Raw genomic sequence first — 22640 nt, 5'->3', positions numbered from 1 at the left:
TTCTTTTTGTTATATACACTAGTTTGTTGTACTTTTTAAATTTCACATATAAGTGATATCATACAGTATTTGTTTTTCTGTGTCTGACTTATTTCATTTAGCATAATGCCCTCCAAGTCCATCCATGTGGCTGCAAATGGCAAAATATCACTCTTTTTATGGCTGAGTAGTATTCTATTGTGTGTGTGTGTGTGTGTGTGTGTGTGTGTGTGTGTGTGTATAAAACATCTTTATCCATTCATCTGTTGATGGACAATTAGCTTGCTTCCATATCTTGGCAACTGTAAATAATGCTGCTATGACTACTGGGGAGCATGTATCTTTCTGAATTAGTGTTTTTGTCTTTTTTGGATATATATACAGGAGTGGAATTGCTGGGTCATACGGTAGTTTTATTTTTAGTTTTTTGAGAAACCACCAATCTGTTTTCCACAGTGGCTGCATCAATTTACATTTCCACAAACAGTGTACCAGGGTTCCGTTTTCTCCACATCCTCATCAACATTTGTTATTTATGCTCTGTTTGATGACAGCCATTCTGACAGGTGTGAGGTAATAACTCATTGTGGCTTTGATTTGCATTTCCCTGATGACTAGTGGTACTGAGCATCTTTTCATGTGCTTGTTGGCCATCTACATCTCCTCTTTGGAAAAATGTCTATTCAGTTCTTCTGCCCTTTTTTTAATTGGGTTGTTTGGAACAAGACAAGGATGCCCCCTCTCACCACTTTTATTCAAGACAGTTTTGGAAGTCCTAGCCACAGCAGTCAGAGAAGAAAAATAAAAGGAATCCAAATTGGAAAGGAAGAAGTAAAACTATCACTGTTTGCAGGTGACATGATACTATACATAGAAAATCCCAAAGATGCTGCAAGAAAACTACTAGAGCTCATCAATGAATTTGGTAAAGCTGCAGGATACAAAATTAATATACAGAAGTCTGTCGAATTTTTATACAATAATAATGAACTATCAGAAAGAGAAATCAAGAAAACAATCCCACCTACCATCACAGCAAAAAGAACAAAAAAGCAGACTCCCCTGGTGGCTCAATGGTTAAGAATCTGCCTGCCAATGCATGGGACACGGGTTCAAGCCCTGGTCCGGGAAGATCCCACATGTCACAGAGCAACTAAGCCCGTGCATCACAACTACTGAGCCTGCGCTCTAGAGCCCGTGAGCCACAACTACTGAGCCTGCGTGCCACAACTACTGAAGCCCGCATGCCTAGAGCCCGTTCTCTGCAACAAAGAGCAAACCACCACAATGAGAAGCCCGCACACTGCAACAAAGGGTAGTCCCCACTCACCACAACTAGAGAAAGCCCGTGTGCAGCAATGAAGACCCAACACAGCCAAAAATTAATTAATTAATTAAAAAGAATAAAATACCTAAGAATAATCCTACCTAAGGAATATAAAGACCTATACTTGAAAAACTATGAGACACTGATGAAAGAAATTGAAGATGACACAAACAGATGGAAAGTTATAACATGTTCTTGGATTAGAAAAATTAATATTGTTAAAATGACCATACTACCCAAGGCAATCTACAGATTCAATGCAATCCCTACCAAATAACAATAATGTTTTTCACAGAACTGAAAAAATAATTTAAAAATTTGTATGGGAACACAAAAGACGCTGAACAGCGAAAAAAATCTTGAGAAAGAAGAACAGAGCTGGAGGAATCATATGCCCTGACTTCAGACTATACTGCAAAGCTACAGTCATGAAATAGTATGGTACTGGTACAAAAAAAGACACAGAGGTCAATGGAACAGAATAGAGAGCCCATAAATAAACCCAACACTCCTACAGTCAATTAATCAAGGCAAGAATAGACAATGGAGAAAAGACAGCCTTTTCAATAAGTGGTGCTGGGAAAACTGGACAGCTACATGTAAAAGAATGAAATTAAAACATTCTCTAACACCATATATAAAAATAAACTCAAAATGGATTAAAGGTTTAAACGTAAGACAGGATACCAAAAAACTCCCAGAGGAAAACATAGGCAGCACACTATTTGACATAAATCACAGCAATATATTTTTGAATCTGTCTCCTGAAGCAGAGGAAACAAAAGCAAAAATAAACAAATGGGACATAATTAAACTTAAAAGATTTTTCACAGCAAAGGAACCCATCAACAAAACAAAAAGACACCCTATTGAATGGAAGAAACAACAAAATGGGAGAAAATATTTGCAAATGACATAACTGATAAGGGGTTAATATCCAAAATATATAAACAGCTCATACAACTCAATATCAAAAAAACAAACAACCCATTTATCAACTCTCTTTAGATGTCTTTTTATATCCTATCATATCATTTCAGAATTCATCTAATTATGAATTAAACTTTTTTTCATTATCTCTATCATTATCTTGAATTTTATGTCTTTTTTCAAAGAACTATGTTAGAATTCTCATCTTTTGGAGTGCATGCTGTTCTTTCATACTTTCATGGTCTATAAACCAGTCTTTTTCCCATTATTATTACTGTTTTTAATAATGAATTTTTGTAGGATTCAAACATAATCCTTTTATGTTGTTTGAGATGAGTTTTTTTTAATTGCTATAGGAGAGGGAGATTTAAGACAGCTTTTTTGATTATTTTTCTGAATATTAGAAGCTATCAACAATAACTTGGCTACCTTTATAGCTACCCTGCAATAGGGTCTTTTACCTTCTGAGATTTTCTCGTCTTTCTTCCATGTACCTTCTTTTATCTGGCTCTTCTTTTTTGCACATATATCTCTATTACTCAATCCAGATTCTACTCCTAGCGATTTCTCTTCAATATGTGGTTTTGTCCTGGAAGTAAGCTTACATTATTAGGTTCAAAAAATCAATTGGAATCACACCACCTATCTTTTTTTCTTAGCCTTATGTTTAGATGTATTCTTAGATGCAATCATAAATAAAATAATTTCAATACACTAAGAAATTAAAAATCATAACTATTAGAAGTCTGGGAACACACCTAAAGAGATACTATCTCTTTAACTTCCCATGTTCGTGATTATATAGTCAGAAAATTTTCCAAGGATATATCACACAGAAAGGTTATTCCATCCATTTTTCTTCTTTTGCAGGCCATTATTTTATTTTATTTTATTTTAACATCTTTATTGGGGTATAATTGTTTTACAATGGTGTGTTAGTTTCTGCTTTATAACAAAGTGAATCAGTTTAAAATGAGCAATCTGCTCTGAATTACAGGTTAGGCTTTGTCACCACCTGGTTTTATTCAGACTTTTCCTAGTCTCTTTGCAGCCACCTGTGAATTAGAGCCTGCACTGCCACATAGTTTGCTATTCTCATGTCAATTCACCCATGCTTTCCACACTGAGAGGGAACCCCTCAGTTTGGGGAAGATAATTTGTTGTGACTTAGTTGTTAGATTGTCTCTCAACGTCATCAGAGTCCCCTTTGCCCTTCACATTTCCTCCTGCACAATTGTTCATACAATAAGTTGGTCTTAAAGCTATTAGTGGTTTGGCCCTAAAAACTATTATTTGGGAGTTTATTTTGTCACTTAGTTTTGTTTTGAATGCTATCTATGCAATTTAGTGTTCTGATTATTGTTGGTTTTGTTTTTGCCATTTTATAAACGGAAATGCTGTTTTTGAGGGTGAGGGTAGAAATCGGAGAGATTTCAAAAACTTTACTAATTCTGCCACCTTCTTACTATGAAGCTCTTCTACTTAAATTTAGATTAAATATATTAGACTATGAAAACTAAGAAAATTAAGTATCTTCTTTTTGCCACAGTATAAAACAAATATTACTGCATTTCATGTTTTCAATGGATTCTAGAAACAGATTATTGAGAAATGACAAGCATGTGGAACTGGAAAATATATGTCAAAAATAATTGATATGGAAAGATATTCAAAGCACTTCTAAGAAATTTTAATTGAAACAGAAGGCAAAAATTATAGATTAAAAATAAACTATTTGGGTTGCCTGATGTTTTTATTTAGACATGCTATTTTGCCTCATTAATACTCATCGTAAAAACTCACATTATTCTTTTCCAATAGTAAGGTCCACCCTATAAATTTCAAAATAACCAATCATTTCCAACCATTAAGCCATGTTCTACTTTCAAGAAATTATTTTGTTCAGACTAAGCTAATTTCTAAACAACGTGTTAGAAATAAATGCGTTCAAACCTCTCAGGACATGCTTATCATTTTCTCAAGAATCTATAAAATCCCATTACTTGTTAATAGAGTTTGATGTAGACTGAAGAAAGATAAGTGTATCATAAATCACTTAGTGATGAGATCTCAAACTGAGCCACTTATTGATTCTTAACTCCTGTTTACCCTGCATCATGTTTAATTATGCCAATTTCACTCTATTTCTTTGGTGAGATTTATCTGAATGCTAACACTTGAATTGAAAGAATGATTAAAGTCTATTTCCTTGAAAATAAATGGTATTCTTTTCCAACATGAAAGTGATTCTTAAATTGAAAACCAAGATATTTTTCTACATATGCCTACACACATGGGATATACAAAAGTGGCACATGATTTAATCTGTGTTCATTCTAATGAAAAGTGATCTGCAAAAACTATCCTATTTTTCTATTTAGATTGTAAAGTGAGAAACAGTTGAAGTGGTAAATGAGTATAGGAGCTAGTGCTCCTACATATGATATATATACATATATATATGAGAAAGAGTACTCAAATCCAAAAAATATGTAAAAACATAAAAATTTGGAATAGAGGAAGGTGATATATTAATATATACCTAATAGAGTAAAATATAAGATATTTAATGCAAGAATATGTTAATAAATCTGACATTAATAATGAAATGGATCATTTCTATAAACAAAAATTATCATAGTTTATGGGCTTCCCTGGTGGCGCAGTGGTTGAGAGTCCGCCTGCCGATGCAGGGGACGCAGGTTCGTGCCCCGGTCTGGGAAGATCCCACATGCCGCGGAGCGGCTGGGCCCATGAGCCATGGCCGCTGAGCCTGCGCGTCCGGAGCCTGTGCTCCGCAACGGGAGAGGCCACAGCAGTGGGAGGCCCGCGTACCGCAAAAAAAAAAAAAAAAAAAAAAAAATTATCATAGTTTAATCAAAATCAGGAAGCTCTAATTCTAAAAATAAAACTTCCTAAAAAGCATAAAATTTTTCATTTAGAGTGACACATGGCTAACATGTCATAAAAGGATCTCTTCTAATTTTCTTATAAGTAACTGTAAAAATTAAAAAATCTTTAAAAATTAATGTGCTACATAATTGAAAAGTAAGTCTAAGAGACAAACTGTTGCTAGGAATATTTTCTCCACCTTCAAAGCTTTTGGAGTGGGATCATAATCTTAAATGTAAAACTTTCAGGAGAAAATGAAGGCAAAAATCAGCATGGTATTATGACTCACAAATTGGTCTTCACCAAAATTAAAACTTCCTACTTTTCGCAAGACAGTTAAAAAAATGAAGAGGTAAACAACGTATTTGAAGAGTATATTCTCAATGCATACATCAGACTAAATGACTTTTATCCAAAATATATAAATAACTTACAATCCAAAATAAAAGACGAAAGACCCAATTAAAAATTGGCAAAAGACGTGAACAGATACTTCACAAAAGAAGACATACCAACAGCCCATAACCATGTGCAGAGGTGCTCAACTTCATTAGTCATCAGGTCAGGGAACTGCAAATTAAAACCACAAAGAGATACTACAACATGCCCACTAGACTAGCTAAAATTAAGAAGCCTGCCAATGCCAAAGGACAGAGGCTCCTTTAGATGATTCTAGTGCTGCCTGAATCTCGGTATTTGGCTTCCAATTAAAGAGGAATTATGTGAGGAAATTCACTGGCTCATTAATAAAATTAAGCACTGATTTTCAAGCATTGGTAATACTGGGAAAACTTCAATCTTTGGTTCCTATCCCTCACTGATAACTTTGAATGATCTGGGATGTTTTACATGGTAAGAGAACCAGTGGATGTTTTTAAAACCAGAGATAACAGTGAGATGAATGAGAGTTTTTCAAAAACAAGGAATTCTTAGGGAAACAAGATTATGAGATCCAGCCACTTTTTCCACATGGAGATTTTCCCTCCATTAGTCATCTTGGTTGTTCTTTGTTTAGCCTTCTTAAAGAAGTCAGTAGATTCCGAGTCCATAAAGAGTGTCCCCAGGCCGCTCTCGCCTTCTGAGATGGCCCACACTCTGTCTGTGGAGTGTGTTTCTCTCTAAATAAATCGACTTCTTACCTATCACTTTGTCTCTCACTGAATTCTTTCTGAATTCAAGCACCTGAGTTTCATTAAGTCCTGAGACCAGGAACTAAGGCCCTCACCCAGGTGGAGGATGGAATGAAAACGTTGACCCTCCTGACTTCAATCAGCTAAAGCTTGGACTCTGTCAACCTTGGCCCCAATTCTTTGCTGAATTCTTCTCTGCTCAAGCTCCCTCATGAATATGCATATACACTTAACTGAAAACTTCCCCACTTTTGCTGTTTGGGGAGACACTGCTTTGGGAAATATCCCCGAAGTTCTCTTTACTTGCTGCAAGTAATAAATCCTTCCTTCCCCCAAAAAAAAAAAAAAAAAAAAAGAGTGTCCCCAAATTTCACACATTTAAGAACTAGAAAAAATGCTGTCAGAGAGAATGGTCATGAGATTCTTAGGATAGGCAATGATAATTAAAAAGCATTCCCTGAAAAGTCAGAGTGATGGTTTATTTGGGAGAGATGTTTCCTTACATGGATAATTTTTAAGTCTTTGTATCCAGAAACCACATTCAGAAAGTCATCAATGTGAAACTCTTAAAAAATAAAACAATACAAAACAAAACTACGTTTAGAGATTCATGAATCCATTAGATCATATTTTGATATTTTCTTCATGAAAATAAGTGTGCTGAATAAATTCTGAATAAAGATACACTGGGAAACTATTCAATGACTTGTGAGAGGCTTTCAAGTAAAGAAATCTGAACTAAATAATGCATGAACATGCGAACTTGCCACTGTCTCCTTGATTTTGCTTAAAAGAGTGCCTTGCAAAGAATAGTTGCTTATTAAATATTTACTAAATGAATGAAGGGTATATATTTATATTCAAATAGGTAGATTTTAAAAAGACAGCTTCAGGGTAATGATACATAGAAGGGGAATAACGCCTTCAATTTTTAATAGTCAAGAAAAGAGATTCAACTGTGGTATGCCCAACCCAGTTGAGGAAATTGATTTGGATAAAAAATTATTCCCTGTGTACGTTATGATTGAAGGGGATGGAGAAGAGAGGATGTGTAACATTTATACAGTTTCTGGTTATTTGTGGGGGAAAAAAACTAATCAAATTCATAACCAAACTGATTTTTTAAGTATACTTTAATCAAGGGCATATCTTCTTCCTCCAAAAAGCCATCATTGAACCATTCTGAATTCCATATTGCCAATTATGAAAATTATCATGCTGATTGGTTGAATGGATTTTTTAAAGTGACCATTTTGCCTCCAACTTATCACATGCCACTGAATCTATAATGCCCTTATCTTAAATAGAGACATAAACACACTGACTTTTTTTTAATTGAAAGTCTCTATTCATTCACCTTCTAGAATTGTTGCAAGTGCAACCAGAAATAAATTTTTTTTTTTGGCCGCTCTGCACATCTTGTGGAATCTTAGTTCCCCAACCAGGGATTGAACCCACTCCCCTAGGCAGTGAAAGCGCGAAGTCCTAACCACTGGACCACCAGGGAATCCCCCAGAAATAAAATTTTCTGAATTGTTTGGCTCCACACTGATTACTGGTAAAAGGAAGAAATCAAGTTTTTCAAGAACACAAGTATATTAACTTTTTAAAATTTTTTTCTATTTTTCTCCCCAAATCCAATTATTTCTTTCACACTAGCCCCTGAGTAATGATAACTATTGAACTCTGAGTGATAAGATTTACAAGGGAATTGAGAGAAGTGTACATTCACACACCATAATATGTGTGGTCTTGTGATGCTATAAACTCCTTTCAGGGGACACAATCAATTCATATCTATTTAGCACTAGAATTTAGTTCCAAAGCATCACAGCCATGTTAAAGTCATAGACCCTTCCTGGCTTTCAGACAGGATTTTTTTTTTTTTTTTTTTCAGAGATACAGGCATTGAAGAGCATTTCTTACAAATATATGCGAGTCCTGGCCACCTACTTCGGAGGACCCCATTTGTTCTTGCATACCATTATAAAATGTTTATTTTTAAGAGTGATAATAGGCAAGTCAGCTTCATTTTTCAGTGCAGTCCTTATTCTGTCTTTACAGAAAATCTTGTCATTCTGTTGCCCCAATCTCACAATATCTTGATTCACTGTTTATATTTTTCTTTGCTGCTTAAATGTTTTTACTCTTTATTCTGTCAGCATTGTCAGAAATAATCTATAGCTCAGCATACCTAAATTTGACATTGACCATCGGCTATGTCTCTTACCCATTTCTTTTCTTACATTTTCTGCCAAAGTCTTCCCATCATTTCATACTTCAGAACACACTGTCTTCTTCCTTTCCCTTATAGATTATGCTTCACAAAGGAACTTCTGCTCCTCCTCCGGAGCTTCTCTCAAACACAACTGACCTTTTCCAATTCTAAGTTTGTATTAACAGATTGGAAAGCTAAATTTTTTACTCTTCTACTCCAAAATGTTTCTGAACATAAGTTGTCAACCACAGTGCACAAGCCCCCAACCTTGATTATCTGAACTCAATTTGCTGGTAGGTCTCTTTCAACCTATTCAACCAGACATTGTTCAATGTAATGAAATATTTAATTTGCTTCCAATAGCTTCCTGTTTTCAAGTCATCTTACATAAAAACATAAAATTACTTTCCAAACAAATTATTTTTGGAGCCAAAATGACATTATTGTTTTTAAACATATGTAATAATCTACTCTGACATGCTTGATTCACACTTGAACTTAAAGCACATTTTGGAAAACTACATCTACTGTTTCAGAATTATAGAGTGTTAAGAAATCACTGAAACAATAGGATTAATTCATCATAAGGATACTAAAAGTATTTAAAAGGTCATGTGGCAACTATTTTAGAATGACAGAAGTGCAAGTAGCAAATAGTTTAGCTGGACTTAAAGTTGCAAAGTTCTTTTTAGAATCTTGCTTAATTACTGACTTCTACTGTCACACCACCATTTTACAAAACAAAAGGCTACTGCAGAATATTGGGGTCAGTATGTTAACTAGGCAGGAATTTGTGAGTTCACCTTCAATACTGTTTTCCTTTCTTGTCATTTGTCTATATATAATTTTATTACTCTTTTGTTTTCTTATGTGGTTTAACACCATACAATTTAGTAACACTGAGGAATTTATAACACTGTTTTCCTCCCTCCCCGATTAATTAAAAGCATTTAATAGACTAAGCTTGATGTGAATCCCTCTGATATCATCTTAAACACCTCCACTGGTCCCCACAGTTCAGTGAGCATACATTGCTGATAAGTCACATCCATTTTGTTTGTAAATGTAAATGAAATATCTACACCAACTGAGAGTAAAGGAAGATGACCGGAAAGCTTTCTGGCAGGAGGAGAACAGAGGCAGGCAAATACTCTGTACAGAGGATTACTCTGAACAGGAACATGGTTGTTTTTGATGCATCTGCTGCAAGAGTGGCAGACTTTCACCAGTTCCCAACTGCCCTGATCTCCTCAACAGCCCTGATGCAGAAAACTCTACAGGTAAAGCTCTTTGTCTTTCATATATTTTAAGATATTTTAATCTTGGCAATATCTATCTGATAGATTTTACTGTTGTTGTTCAGATCAGTGATCAGTTAACTCCGGGAGCATTCTAAAAGAGCCGTTTAGTCATTTTCAGTCTTTAATCCAAATTATTCCAGTTGACTAAATTTAATGATTTTTTTTTCACCCATGGCTGATTAAGTGAGTTGAATTGATTTGAACATTTTTTACTCTCATCCTCACTCTATATATGCCACATGATTGCCTTCTTCCATCTCTTTTTCCAATGGATGGACAGTTGGCTTTTTCCTTTGAAGTCCACTTAACTTTGTTTTGTTTGGGACCAGACTAAGACAGGGATTACTGACTCTAATTTTTTTGTTGTTGTTTGAAGCAAAGACTTCAAAGACAATCAGGGCTGCCAATTCTTCAGTGCTATGACAGGTTTAGACTATCAACTGTGGCAACATGACAATTTGTTGCTGTGTATATGGGCAACTGAGAGCCAGTTGGGAATGGAATTATTTTACATGTTTGTGCATACTCATGTCACTTAACAAGGTTAGTGTAAGGATCTGACTTTTTGCCAGATCATTTGCCTATCAAGTTGCAGAACTGCTGACTATATTTGAAGAATATGAACAGAATGAGATGATGGCCTTTACTCCTAAGCAGCTAGTTTAGTATAGGAATCAGCAACACACTTTCCCTGAGGGTTTGGCCGAGCAGCAATATTCAGTAATGTCCATGGGATAACACAAGGGAAATAAAGAGAAGAAGATCATAAAAGAGAAAGATTAGAAACTAAGAGATACTAAAGGAAGATGTAAATATTGGCAAATTGGTGATATTATCAATACTGACATCATGTAGAAGAATATCTTTCCCCTTGAATCTTTTCAAGCTTCACTTGAAAGTATCATAATCTACACAGGCCATTTTTAATACCTCAACTCTATTCTATTCATTTTAATCTTGTTCATTTAATATAATTCACATCAAAATGCTCTGAATAAGTTTATTAATGAGTTTTTAATATTTGAAGACTTTACACATACTTTTCCCTCTGCTTAAGTGTCTCTACCCTGCTTGCTGACTGCTAATTGCTAAGCTGAAGCCTTTTTACTTGGCCTCTCCTCTAGGGACAGTTATCTATCTCCTTATCTGTCCTGCCATAGCATTCTGCATGTGTGTGTGTGTGTGTGTGTGTGTGTGTGTGTGTGTATGTCTATATATCTATATCTATATCTATCTATCTATATATATATATATCTCACAAACTGAAGTATAGACTTCTAGGTTTATTCTCCCACTAGTACCCAACTCCTAATAGCAGATACTTGATCCTTTTTTTCTCTTTTTATCATTCAATAAATGTTTCAGGTAAGAATAAACGCTGAAAAAAAATTGTTTCGAATGTAGACAAGCTCTTAAAGCAAGCATGCAAAAATAAAAGTGATAAACTAGATAAAGTGGCATTTTTTCTGTTTTTTTCTCTACTAACAGTATTAGTAAGACTGATAGCTACCATTTACTGCATGCATACCATGCACAAATCCCATACTGAGTTATTTATATTCATAATTTAATTTGAATTTTACAAGAACCCTATGAGGTATTATTTATGCCATTGACAGGTGGTAAAACAGAATTTTGAGAGGTGGAATTTATTTCCACATTACTAAAGTGGCTGAACCTGAATTTAACTCCAGGCCCTCTATGCAGAGATCATACCCTTACCCACCACTCTTGGCTGCCTTTTGTTTTATTTCTATCTCTTATTGATATTATGTGTATTAAAAAATAATAAGGCCCATTTAACAATAAATGTTACATGTTTTATCTAATCAATTCAGATATTTTTGATTTTAAGATTGGTATTCTGATTCAAGATGGCATTATCTTCTTACCCTCTCAGGACCATTACAATGATAAGAAAGGAATAGAGAGGCATGTGCTCAGAATAATGAGGAAAGTAGAAGAGAGCCAGGTGAGGCAAGAGATTTCAATTTTTTTCTGCAATTTAAAAAAGGAGATAAATATTAATATAAAAAACCCCAGAATATTAAAGCAACTTTCCAGAACACCCATAGACAGACAAGAGCCATGTGCAGACCTTGCTAGTCATACCTTGGAAATATTTGAAACTTGGAAATCCATGTACTTGGAAAACAGAAGGGAAAGGTGGTGTGGAAAACAAGACTATTAATTGAGTCTTCAATGGAGCTTTTACTTTCCCTCTACCACCAGGAAAAACCAAGTTACAGACTGCTGTTTACACTGCAGGTTGAACAGTAAAAAAAAAAATTCTTCTCCAAACAAATTGAGGAGACTATCCAGAGGAGAATCAGGACAGGTAATACGGGTTTTGGTATTCAAGACATTTGGGGGTATCCAAGTACCTACACCTCAAACAAATTTACCAGTCAACAAGGATTCACATTTATAAATCTCAGGTTATTGACTCATCCTTAAGTATGAATAGAAAACGAACTGCATTTGTTTAAATCCCGAGCATGGCAGACCATGTTTGAAGTTTAAAGAGTGAGACATAATAGATGAAAAAGGAGGAAAATATGTAAAAAAAATTGGGGTGAAAATAACTTTAAAACATTAGTATTTTTAAAAAGATTGCAGTTAATGAAGCCAAAAATAATGTTCATAGGAATTGTTCAATGATCAAGTCAAAAAAAAATCTTCCAGAATGCAGAACAAAAATACACATAAAAATGTTAAAGAAAATGTAATCTAGTGAGTTCAGTAATTGATAATGGGAATTCTAAAAAGAAAGAATGCAGCTAAAGAATTACATTTTTAAAATAATAACAATAATAAGGAATATGACCCAGTTAAAGGAAAACAGGAATCTTCTAATCAAAATTATACACAGTAACTAGCACGGTAAATAAAAAATCAACACACTTAAAAATCTCATTGTAAAATTTCTAAACCCAAAGAATAAATAAAAGGTAATAAAACCTAGAGAAAAGAAGAAAAAAGGTCACCTACAAAAAAAATTTTAAGAAGGGGGGGATCAAATTGGCAGCACACTTCTTAATAGCAATATTGTTTGCTAGAAGGCAATGAAGAAACATTCTCCATGAAAAAATTCTTTGAGTTTTGTATTCACCCTAGCCATCAATTAAAGATGAATGCAGTTTTTTCAAACATGAAGAAATCAGAAAGTTTAACTGACAACATATCTTCTCTTGCAAAGTGACTTGTAGATACACTGTAATAAAACAAAGATGACAATAAATAAAGACATACAGTCCAGAAAATAGGTGAAGGGAAGCTGCAACTTTGCAAAAGACTTAGTAAACATATAATTCAGAGAGGAGAACGAGCAGAATTTCAGAGAGAAGTCTCCAGAAAGAATGAGAGGGGAACAGATGGAAATGGAAAAAGACTTTATAGACAAAATTCACTGATTAATAATTTGTAAAAACTTAAGGTTATAATAAAGGTGTATAATGCAAGTAAAACAATAATAACAGAATAAGAAAGACTGCCAGTAATTTCAAGAAAATTTTTCAAATGTTGGGCAAGAAAATCACGGTATAGAGCAAATGGGCCAAACTGAAAAAGGTACCTTCAAGAAGGATGGTTGGAGTCACCCAAAGTTTGAATGGGTAAGAAGCTGGAAGCTATCAGGGATGTGAGGAAGGAGACATATTTCTCCCAAGAAGAAAAAGGGATGGCATTCAGAAACTCTAACAAGATATTAAAAGAAAACTAACACTGTGCATTGAAGGCAAAGTTTACTTTGGCATGGTTTGGAGTAACACTGGCAAAGTGCAAGGAAGAATAATTGATATTAATATTCTTTGAATGGCACAAAAATCTTATTTGTAGAAAAGGAAAATAAAATAATAATAGTATTCTACTAAGGATTTTCAGTGAATAATATGTACACTATCATCATCATGTAAACACATTTAACTGGAGTTTTGGGGGGTAGGGAGAGAATTAACCTAAAGTTAAGCATGATGCCTTAATTATAGTTATGGAGTAAAATGTAAATGCAATCAACCTTGACAATGTAAAAGCTAAAGTAAAATGACAAACTGAGGTGGGAGGAAAGCTGGGCAACTAAATTGAAAAGAGGCTGAGAGTCTAAACAACAAAACTCTCATTTATAGCAGGGAGTATGTAGATAATTTAATCAGTTCATAAATCAATAAACAGAGAGGCAAGTGTTTTTTAAAGATATAGATAGAAATCCAAAAACAATGTTTTTCAGACTTCCCTGGTGGCGCAGTGGTTAAGAATGTTCGATCCCTAATCCGGGAAGATCCCACATGCCATGAAGCAATTAAGCCCGTGCGCCACAACTACTAAGCCTGCGCTCTAGAGCTTGCGAGCCACAACTACTGAACCCACATGCCACAACCACTGAAGCCCACGCGCCTAGAGCCCGTGCTCTGGAACAAGAGAAGCCACCGCAGTGAGAAGCTCGCGCACCACAACGAAGTGTAGCCCCCGCTCTCCGCAACTAGAGAAAGCCTGCGTGCAGCAACGAAGACCCAATGCAGCCAAAAATAAATTAATTAAAAAAACCCAGTGTTTTCATAATATAACCTGTTATCTGATTTGATTTTTAACCCATGTGTATGTATTAATTTGATAAGAATTTAAGAAGAATTTAAGGAATAGTCCTTAGACTTAGATTTTAGATTTCACACAATCTAAAATGGTTTGGTGCTTCCTTGAACTTGTACTTGTCTCACCAGAAGATTTTCACATACTTTGACCACAGCTTCTTCCTATTGACAATGATTGTAAGACATCATCAACTGTGAGATATTAATACATCTCAATTTCAGAGATATTATAGTGTGAAAATAAAAATAAGGGCCTTAGATCAGTGCAATAAGGTAAATCAGATTTAATTCAAACAGATGGCCCTATTCACCTACAAGAAAATGTAACAGAAACCACTACAAAGTTGAACAGCTGATAGTGAAAAACACTGGTTCATTTCAAAGAACAGCTCATCAGCATGTTATCAGAGCTGCAGTGGGTAACAGAGCATCAGTGCACAACCTTAGCTCTGGGCAATAATATGCAAATATTACTACTGAAAAAGGCCTCATTCTCTAAAGTGCTGCTGTAAGAAATCTATACATATTGAATCCTTAGTTCACAATTAAACAATAAAACAAAGGAGCTTAATTATCCACTTACTTAAGAGAAAGATCAGCCTCCTGTGAGAGCTCCAGAGACAATTACCTGAAGTTCATCACTGCATGATAAATTCCCAATCAGTAAAATGATTTTGCTACACTAAATTAAGCTGATAAATATTTACAACTGGAAAATGACAACATATGACATCTCTTCTGTTCATCGCAGGCATGCTCTGATTAACAAAATTTGCCTCAGTAAAATATGCCACATACATATTTTTCCATATAATATTATGCTTGTTGCCATCAAGAGCATGGGTGATGAAGTATTTCTTAAGGAAACCCCCAAATAACCAAAAATCATTGGTTCTGGGCTCTTAAGTTGGCTTTGCAATTACGTATAAAAAGTCTATTTTTAAACTTTGTTTCAGGAATATTGCTAAAGATCTTTGATTTCTTACCTCCTCCAACCACTCTTCATAATCATTTTGCTTTTCAGATAATAATGAGTTCTCAATTCTTTGAGGCTACTACACCTATTCTGCAAATTTTGATGCTGTACTTTTGTTGTTTGCATATGTTCAGACAGAGACATCATATCACGACTGCCACCTGGCCTATATCTATCATAAGATATCATTAACAGGATAGTGATACAAATGCAATCTAGGAAAATATGTCAATGAATATACCAATTTCCATATATCTATATATATTTAAAAACACAATCTTTAATATTATACAGTCCAACCATTTCTAGTTTTTTTTGCTTTAACAAGGCAACAATGAGCATTCATGTCTATATCACTATATATGAATATTTGTACGAGTGTGTCTGTAGCATGAATGCCCATAAATTTAACTGTTGAGTTAAAAAGTACAAATCATTTACTATTACAACTATTGTCCTCTAAAAATTTTTCCTCTTTCATATTTACATCAGGCGAGTTCCTGTTTAATTTTGTGACTGTCAACTCATGATATTATTGAGCTTAGTTTATACACCTTTGGAAAAGCCTGTCTTTAAGATATTTATATCTTCCTGTAAAACATGAGTGTTAACGTTCTAAACTGTCTAGAGATATGGTACTAGAAAGACGTGAGAATTTCTGGACATAATTCTGATAAAATTCATCTAAAACCATGTAAACTCTTTTATCACTTCACCATTGTACATGTTAAAGTGTTGCCATGTACAAAATAAACAATGTGATTTCTAACAAACAAATAAACAAACAAAAAGACAAGGAGAGCATGTGAAGAGAAATCTAGTGGACGCTTGGAGATAGTCTGCAAATCTGCCAATAGAAGGATAACCACCAAAGGACTGGCCCTTGTCAGAGTGTCAGTTAATGTTGCTTAGGACACACTGTGAATATTTCAACAAAAAAGTGTTATTTTAATGCTCAGTTTTTTCCCACTATACTATTAATTCTTGTGTTAACACCACATATATTATTACACACCAATGACAGAAAGTTTTGCCAACAATATAATTTAAAGAACACTATCAAAATCAACAATAGAAAAACCGGACTTCTATGCTAAAAAGATTTTACTGTAAGGCAAGGTTATTTCAGCTAATTGAGTTGTATGTATATATACACTTACATATTCTTATACATTTACATATTCTTATACATATACACACACAGACAGCTCTTGACTTAACATTTTTTGACTTTGCAATGTTGCAAAAGCGCAAAGCATTCAGTAGAAACCATACTTCGAATTTTGAATTTTGATCTTTTCCAGGGCTAGTGATATGTGGTCTGATCCTCTCTTGTGATGCTGAGGCAACGGCAGCAGTTCCAGCTCCCAGTCAGCCACATGATCACAAGGGTAAACAACTGATACACTTACAACTATTCTGTACCCAGACAAACATTCTGTTTTTCACTTTCAGTACAGTAGTCAGTAAATTACATGATATGCAATCATTTTATTTTACAAAGTTGGCTTTGTGTTAGATGATTTTGCCCAACTTTAGGCTAATGTAAATCATCTGAGCATGTTTAAGGTAGGCTAGGCTAAGCTATAATGTTCAGTAAGTTAGATGTATCAAATGCAATTTCGATTTATGATATTTTCAACTTATGATGGGTTTATTGGGATGTAACCCCATCATAAGTCAAGGAAGATCTGCCCATGTATTTTACATATAATCCTTGGTCTCTGATTAAAAAAAGGTTACCTGAAAATTCATTTTTTTCTGCTCTTCAAAATTGGACTGACTAGTCAATATTTTTAAATCTTTTAACCCATTGTCCAGCTTATCTCAAATGCACCTTTCTTCAGACAGCTAATAATTGATCCCATAAGGTCAATTTCTAGCTTCAGGTCAGTACACAGGGTTTAAGGTTACCTATGACTTGGCATTAACGATATAGATTATGCCTTTCCTGCAGCCAGATACACAGAAAAGATAAAACAAATGCACAGCTAAACGCAGCATGTTATAAAATATTTACCAGTTTACTGGCAAGAAATGTGGTCAAGACATAAAAGTATAGCAAAAAACCACAGCTATTTTCCATCACCATGCTTCTATCCTGTAATTCAAGTGTACCATTTTGAAGGTCAATATTTTTTTTAATAACTATGACAAAATAAAAAACAAACCTCAGGGCTTCCCTGGTGGCGCAGTGGTTGAGAGTCCGCCTGCCAATGCAGGGGACACGGGTTCGTGCCCTGGTCTGGAAAGATCCCACAAAAAAAACAAAAAAACACACACAAAAAAAACCTCAGCCTATCATTCAACAGTTCCTGATTCATTTACATTTTTATTTCCTTCTATTCTGAATATAGACTTTTCTCAGTAGGTTAACGTAAATGTGTTTTGTTTTACAAATCAATATCCTCCTCCAGACAACTTTCTCTTCCTGGAATACGTCTTTTCTATCTGACTTCCATAACTCTGTCTCTATTTAGAGGTCAAGATAAAAAAAAGAAAAAAGCTAATAATAATAGTAATCATATTGTATACAAGCACTATGATTTAGGTAGCTTAACAAGTTCAATCATCACATCAACTTACAAGTTATACATTTTCCTTATTACAATTTTAAAATGAGGCTCTTAAGACTTAGAGAAGTTTCATTACTTGCATTAAAACCCCATTACCATTAACTGAAGAAATAGGGATTCTAATGAAAATTACTGTGATGATCCCGGACATTAACTTCTTGCTTCTATGTACTGCTTTTATTTACTATATAATAGCCTTCCTCATTTTTCCCACTGGAAAGTCTTTTAAATGCATTAAATAATGTGTTTATTAGAAAGTATTTATAATGGTCACAAAATTAACATCAAACGAGGTTAAATTGTGTCCAAATAAAATAAATGAGACAGATATGAATATAAAAATATAATCCACAATGAAAATGAATCTTTATGTAGCAAATATAGATAGCATCAAAATAAAGAAACCTAGGACTGCAAGAAATATGGAAAGAAATTTTTTTAATTATCAAAATATTTATTATTAACTTGTCTTACCACTCTATCACAAGACATATGAAGGAAAAAAAGTAAGGACAGAGAGGACTAAAAATTATAATTAACATATCACTGGTTTAAGAATTGATCTTCTTGAAACAGAGAATATATCTAGTTTTCATGGGCTGAAGGAATATAAATTGACCATTGAGGCAGAAAGATTCTCAATACATTTCTTAGAGTAAATGGTAAAATTGTAATATTAGAAATTTTTAATATTAATTTAGCACATTAACTGGGGAAAAGAGACAAAATGTATGACCATCACAGCAGATACAGTAAAAACATTTCAAAACACTCAATACTTTTTACATACAAAAATGATTAGTAAGTGAGGAATAAAAGGAAATATAAACACACACACACAGCAAATGTCATCTAAATGTTAGAACTATTTCCTTTCAAATAAGGAATAAAAGAGAAATGTATATTATTATATTTTATTGGAGATCCAAGCCAATGTAATAGGATAAGAATAAATTTGAGTTTCAAGGTAGAAAAGAATCTAACACCATACACAAAAATAAGCTCAAAATGGATTAAAGATCTAAATGTAAGGCCAGAAACTATCAAACTCTTAGAGGAAAACATAGGCAGAACACTCTATGACATAAATCACAGCAAGATCCTTTTTGACCCACCTCCTAGAGAAATGGAAATAAAAACAAAAATAAACAAATGGGACCTAATGAAACTTCAAAGCTTTTGCACAGCAAAGGAAACCATAAACAAGACCAAAAGACAACGCTAAGAATGAGAGAAAATATTTGCAAATGAAGCAACTGCCAAAGGATTAATTTCCAAAATTTATAAGCAGCTCATGCAGCTTAATAACAAAAAAACAAACAACCCAATCCAAAAATGGGCAGAAGACCTAAATAGACATTTTTCCAAAGAAGGTATGCAGACTGCCAGCAAACACATGAAAGAATGCTCAACATCACTAATCATTAGAGAAATGCAAATCAAAACTACAATGAGGTATCATCTCACACCAGTCAGAATGGCCATTATCCAAAAATCTACAAACAACAAATGCTGGAGAGGGTGTGGAGAAAAGGGAACCCTCTTGCACTGTTGGTGGGAATGTAAATTGATACAGCCACTATGGAGAAGAGTATGGAGGTTCCTTAAAAAACTACAAATAGAACTACCATATGACCCAGCAATCCCACTACTGGGCATATACCCTAAGAAAACCATAATTCAAAAAGACAGATGCACCCCAATGTTCATTGCAGCTCTATTTACAATAGCCCGGAGATGGAAACAACCTAAGTGTCCATCATCTGATGAATGGATAAAGAAGATGTGGTACATATATACAATGGAATATTACTCAGCTATAAAAAGAAACGAAATTGAACTATTTGTAATGAGGTGGATAGACCTAGAGTCTGTCATACAGAGTGAAGTAAGTCAGAAAGAGAGAGACAAATACCGTATATTAACACATATATGTGAAACCTAGAAAAATGGTACAGATGAACCAGTTTGCAGGGCAGAACTAGAGACACAGATGTAGAGAACAAACGTATGGACACAAAGGGGGAAAAGTGGTCGGGGGTGGTGGTGGGATGAACTGGGAGATTGGAATTGACATGTATACACTAACATGTATAAGATAGATAATAAGAACCTGCTGTATAAAAAATAAAATTCAAAAAAAATCATTATATGAGTTTTTACTTTAATAAATGTTGCCAGATTATTTTCACATATATTACAGGTTATTTACAATCCCCATTAGTACATTTTCCCTCCTCTTGTCATCACTGGAAGTTATCATTCTTTATTTTGCCGATTTCACAAAGAAAAATAATATCTTCTTTGCTTTTATATATTTCCCTGAATATGAGTAAGACTAAGAATTTTTTCAAGTTTATTAAACATTTTAATTTCCTTTCCTAACTATTGATTCGTATCTTTTCTTCAGTGTTCTATTGGGTAGTTTCTCTTTTTCTCATTAACTATAGAAAGTTTTTGTTTATTACTGTTAATAAATGATTACATATGTTTCATAATTATTTGGATGCCAACCTAGCATTCATTATTTTTTGCTTTGTAGTGAGTTTCCTCCCACCCCTATGTATACATTTTAATTTCTTAGTCTTATTTAGGAAGATCCCCCTCCAAATTTTCAAAAATATAATCCTTATTTTCTTTTTCATTCTTTTAAATTTTTCCTTAGAAAAATCTCTCTACAATTTATTTGGCACATGATATTGTATATATATCTGATTTTTTTTTCAACCAAATCTAGGACCAACTATGAAAGTACCATGGATTATATATGCCACATTTTCCCCCACTTAATTAAAATGCCATATTTTCATTTACTTTATTCCAGAATATATTTTAATCTCCTTCTGGACCTCAACTCTACAGTCTGATTCACTGATCTGTGTCTTTTTCTCCGTTATTTTCTTATATCTGTGAATTTTAGGCTTTATTAAAGGACACACAATCTGGTAAAGCAAGATCTCCATTACTCTTTTATAATTTTTATAATTATTCCTTTCTCTATCACGGCAAAATTTGAAGCATCAATGTATTTGTACACTTGTAACCCATTATCTCTAGACTCAAATTTCCAAAAATCTATTCTTTTGACCCTGAGCAGTCCGCAAGACCATTTCAGGAGTCCAGAAAGTAAGAACAATTTTCATAATTAAAGGTGTTATTTGCCCTTTTACTGTAATGATATTTGCACTATTAAAGCAAAAGCATTGATGGGTAAAACTTCTGGCATCTTAGCATGAATCAAGCAGTGGCACAAAACTTTACTGGTATTCATTGTATTTTTCACCACCACACACAGGAAAAGAGAAAAAATCTAACTTACTGAAAAATGTCCTTGATGAAACAGAAAAATTATTTTATTAAGTATCAACCCGAGTTTATATTTTTAATAGTCTGTGTGACAAAATAGGACATAAATATAGAGCACTTCTTCTTCATATGAAAAGTACAGTGGTTGTCTCAAAGAACAACACTTACATAATTTCTTGTTTTGATTTACAGGCTGAATCCTTGCTTTTTTCCATTAAACATATTTTTACAAAATAGGATAACTGACAAACTGATTTTCCAGGCAGAGTTATTTGGCAAACGTTTTCTCAAAAATGAATGAAGTAAGCATACCATTTTAAGAAGAACTCACAGTATTTGTTGCCAATGATGAAATTCAAGCTTTCAAGCAAAAATTAGAATTTTGGAAAACTTATATCTTCTACAATAAGGTTGAGAGTCTTTCACAAGTTACAGTCTTTTCTGATGAAATGAGTGGTGATATTAGCAAGTGTTATTTTTATATTGTATAATGAAAAGCATCAACATTTGGAAGATCTGTATAACTCAGGAAACCAATAGTTTTTCCATTTGACTAATTCATTATATCACAACGTTTTCATGAATAAAATATTCATTCAACATCTAAGACCAATTTAACTGAATATGAAAGGTTTAATTCAACTAAAAATGAAAAGTTTTTATAGGTTTAAGATTCCACACTGAAACTAAACTTTAAGAAACTGCCATCTGTCAAGTTTTAGTGTAGTATAAAAAAATATTTGCAATTATGTGAAGACTATTAAAATGTGCTTCCTTTTTCCAACTACTGTATGAGGCCAAAGTTTCTTTTTATATTTCAATCTAAACACCATACTGTAACAGATTGAATAAAAAATCATATATGATAATCAAGTTATCTTCTATTAAACTAGGCAGTAAAGAGATTTTTTTAAATGTAAAACAATAACACTATTCCTATGACTTATTTGGAAAATGTTATTTTTCATTAAAAGTATGTTTTAAGCTAACATGAAATGTATTTATTATTATCTTTAAATAAAATAAGATACTTCTAAAATTTCTCACTTTTAATTTCTAAAACAGTAAAAATTGATAGACACAATTCACATAAACAAAAGTTCTTTGGGGGAATTTCATTAATTTTTAAGAGTGACTAAAATTCCTAGGACCCCAAAATGCTGATCTAGACACACCAGTATGTCACTAAACACTGTTTGGGAAACTTAGCTTTAAAGGTTTTGTAAATTCATATGTGAAATCTGCACTTGCTAGATTTTGAAACTACCATTCTATTTTCTTACGTAAGTTTTAGCCTTTTTACTTACAAGTTTTTTGTAAGTTTATAGGATAAGTTTTTTACTTACTTTGCATCAGTATGGGCAGTTTTTGTTTTGGTAAGACAGTATTTCTCCTAGATTTTCAAATATATAACCATAG

This window comes from Orcinus orca, chromosome 13 (assembly GCF_937001465.1).
Source record: "Orcinus orca chromosome 13, mOrcOrc1.1, whole genome shotgun sequence".
Lineage (NCBI taxonomy): Eukaryota > Metazoa > Chordata > Mammalia > Artiodactyla > Delphinidae > Orcinus > Orcinus orca.
The sequence above is the reverse complement of the archived record's forward strand: the minus strand, read 5'-3'. Positions refer to the sequence as shown.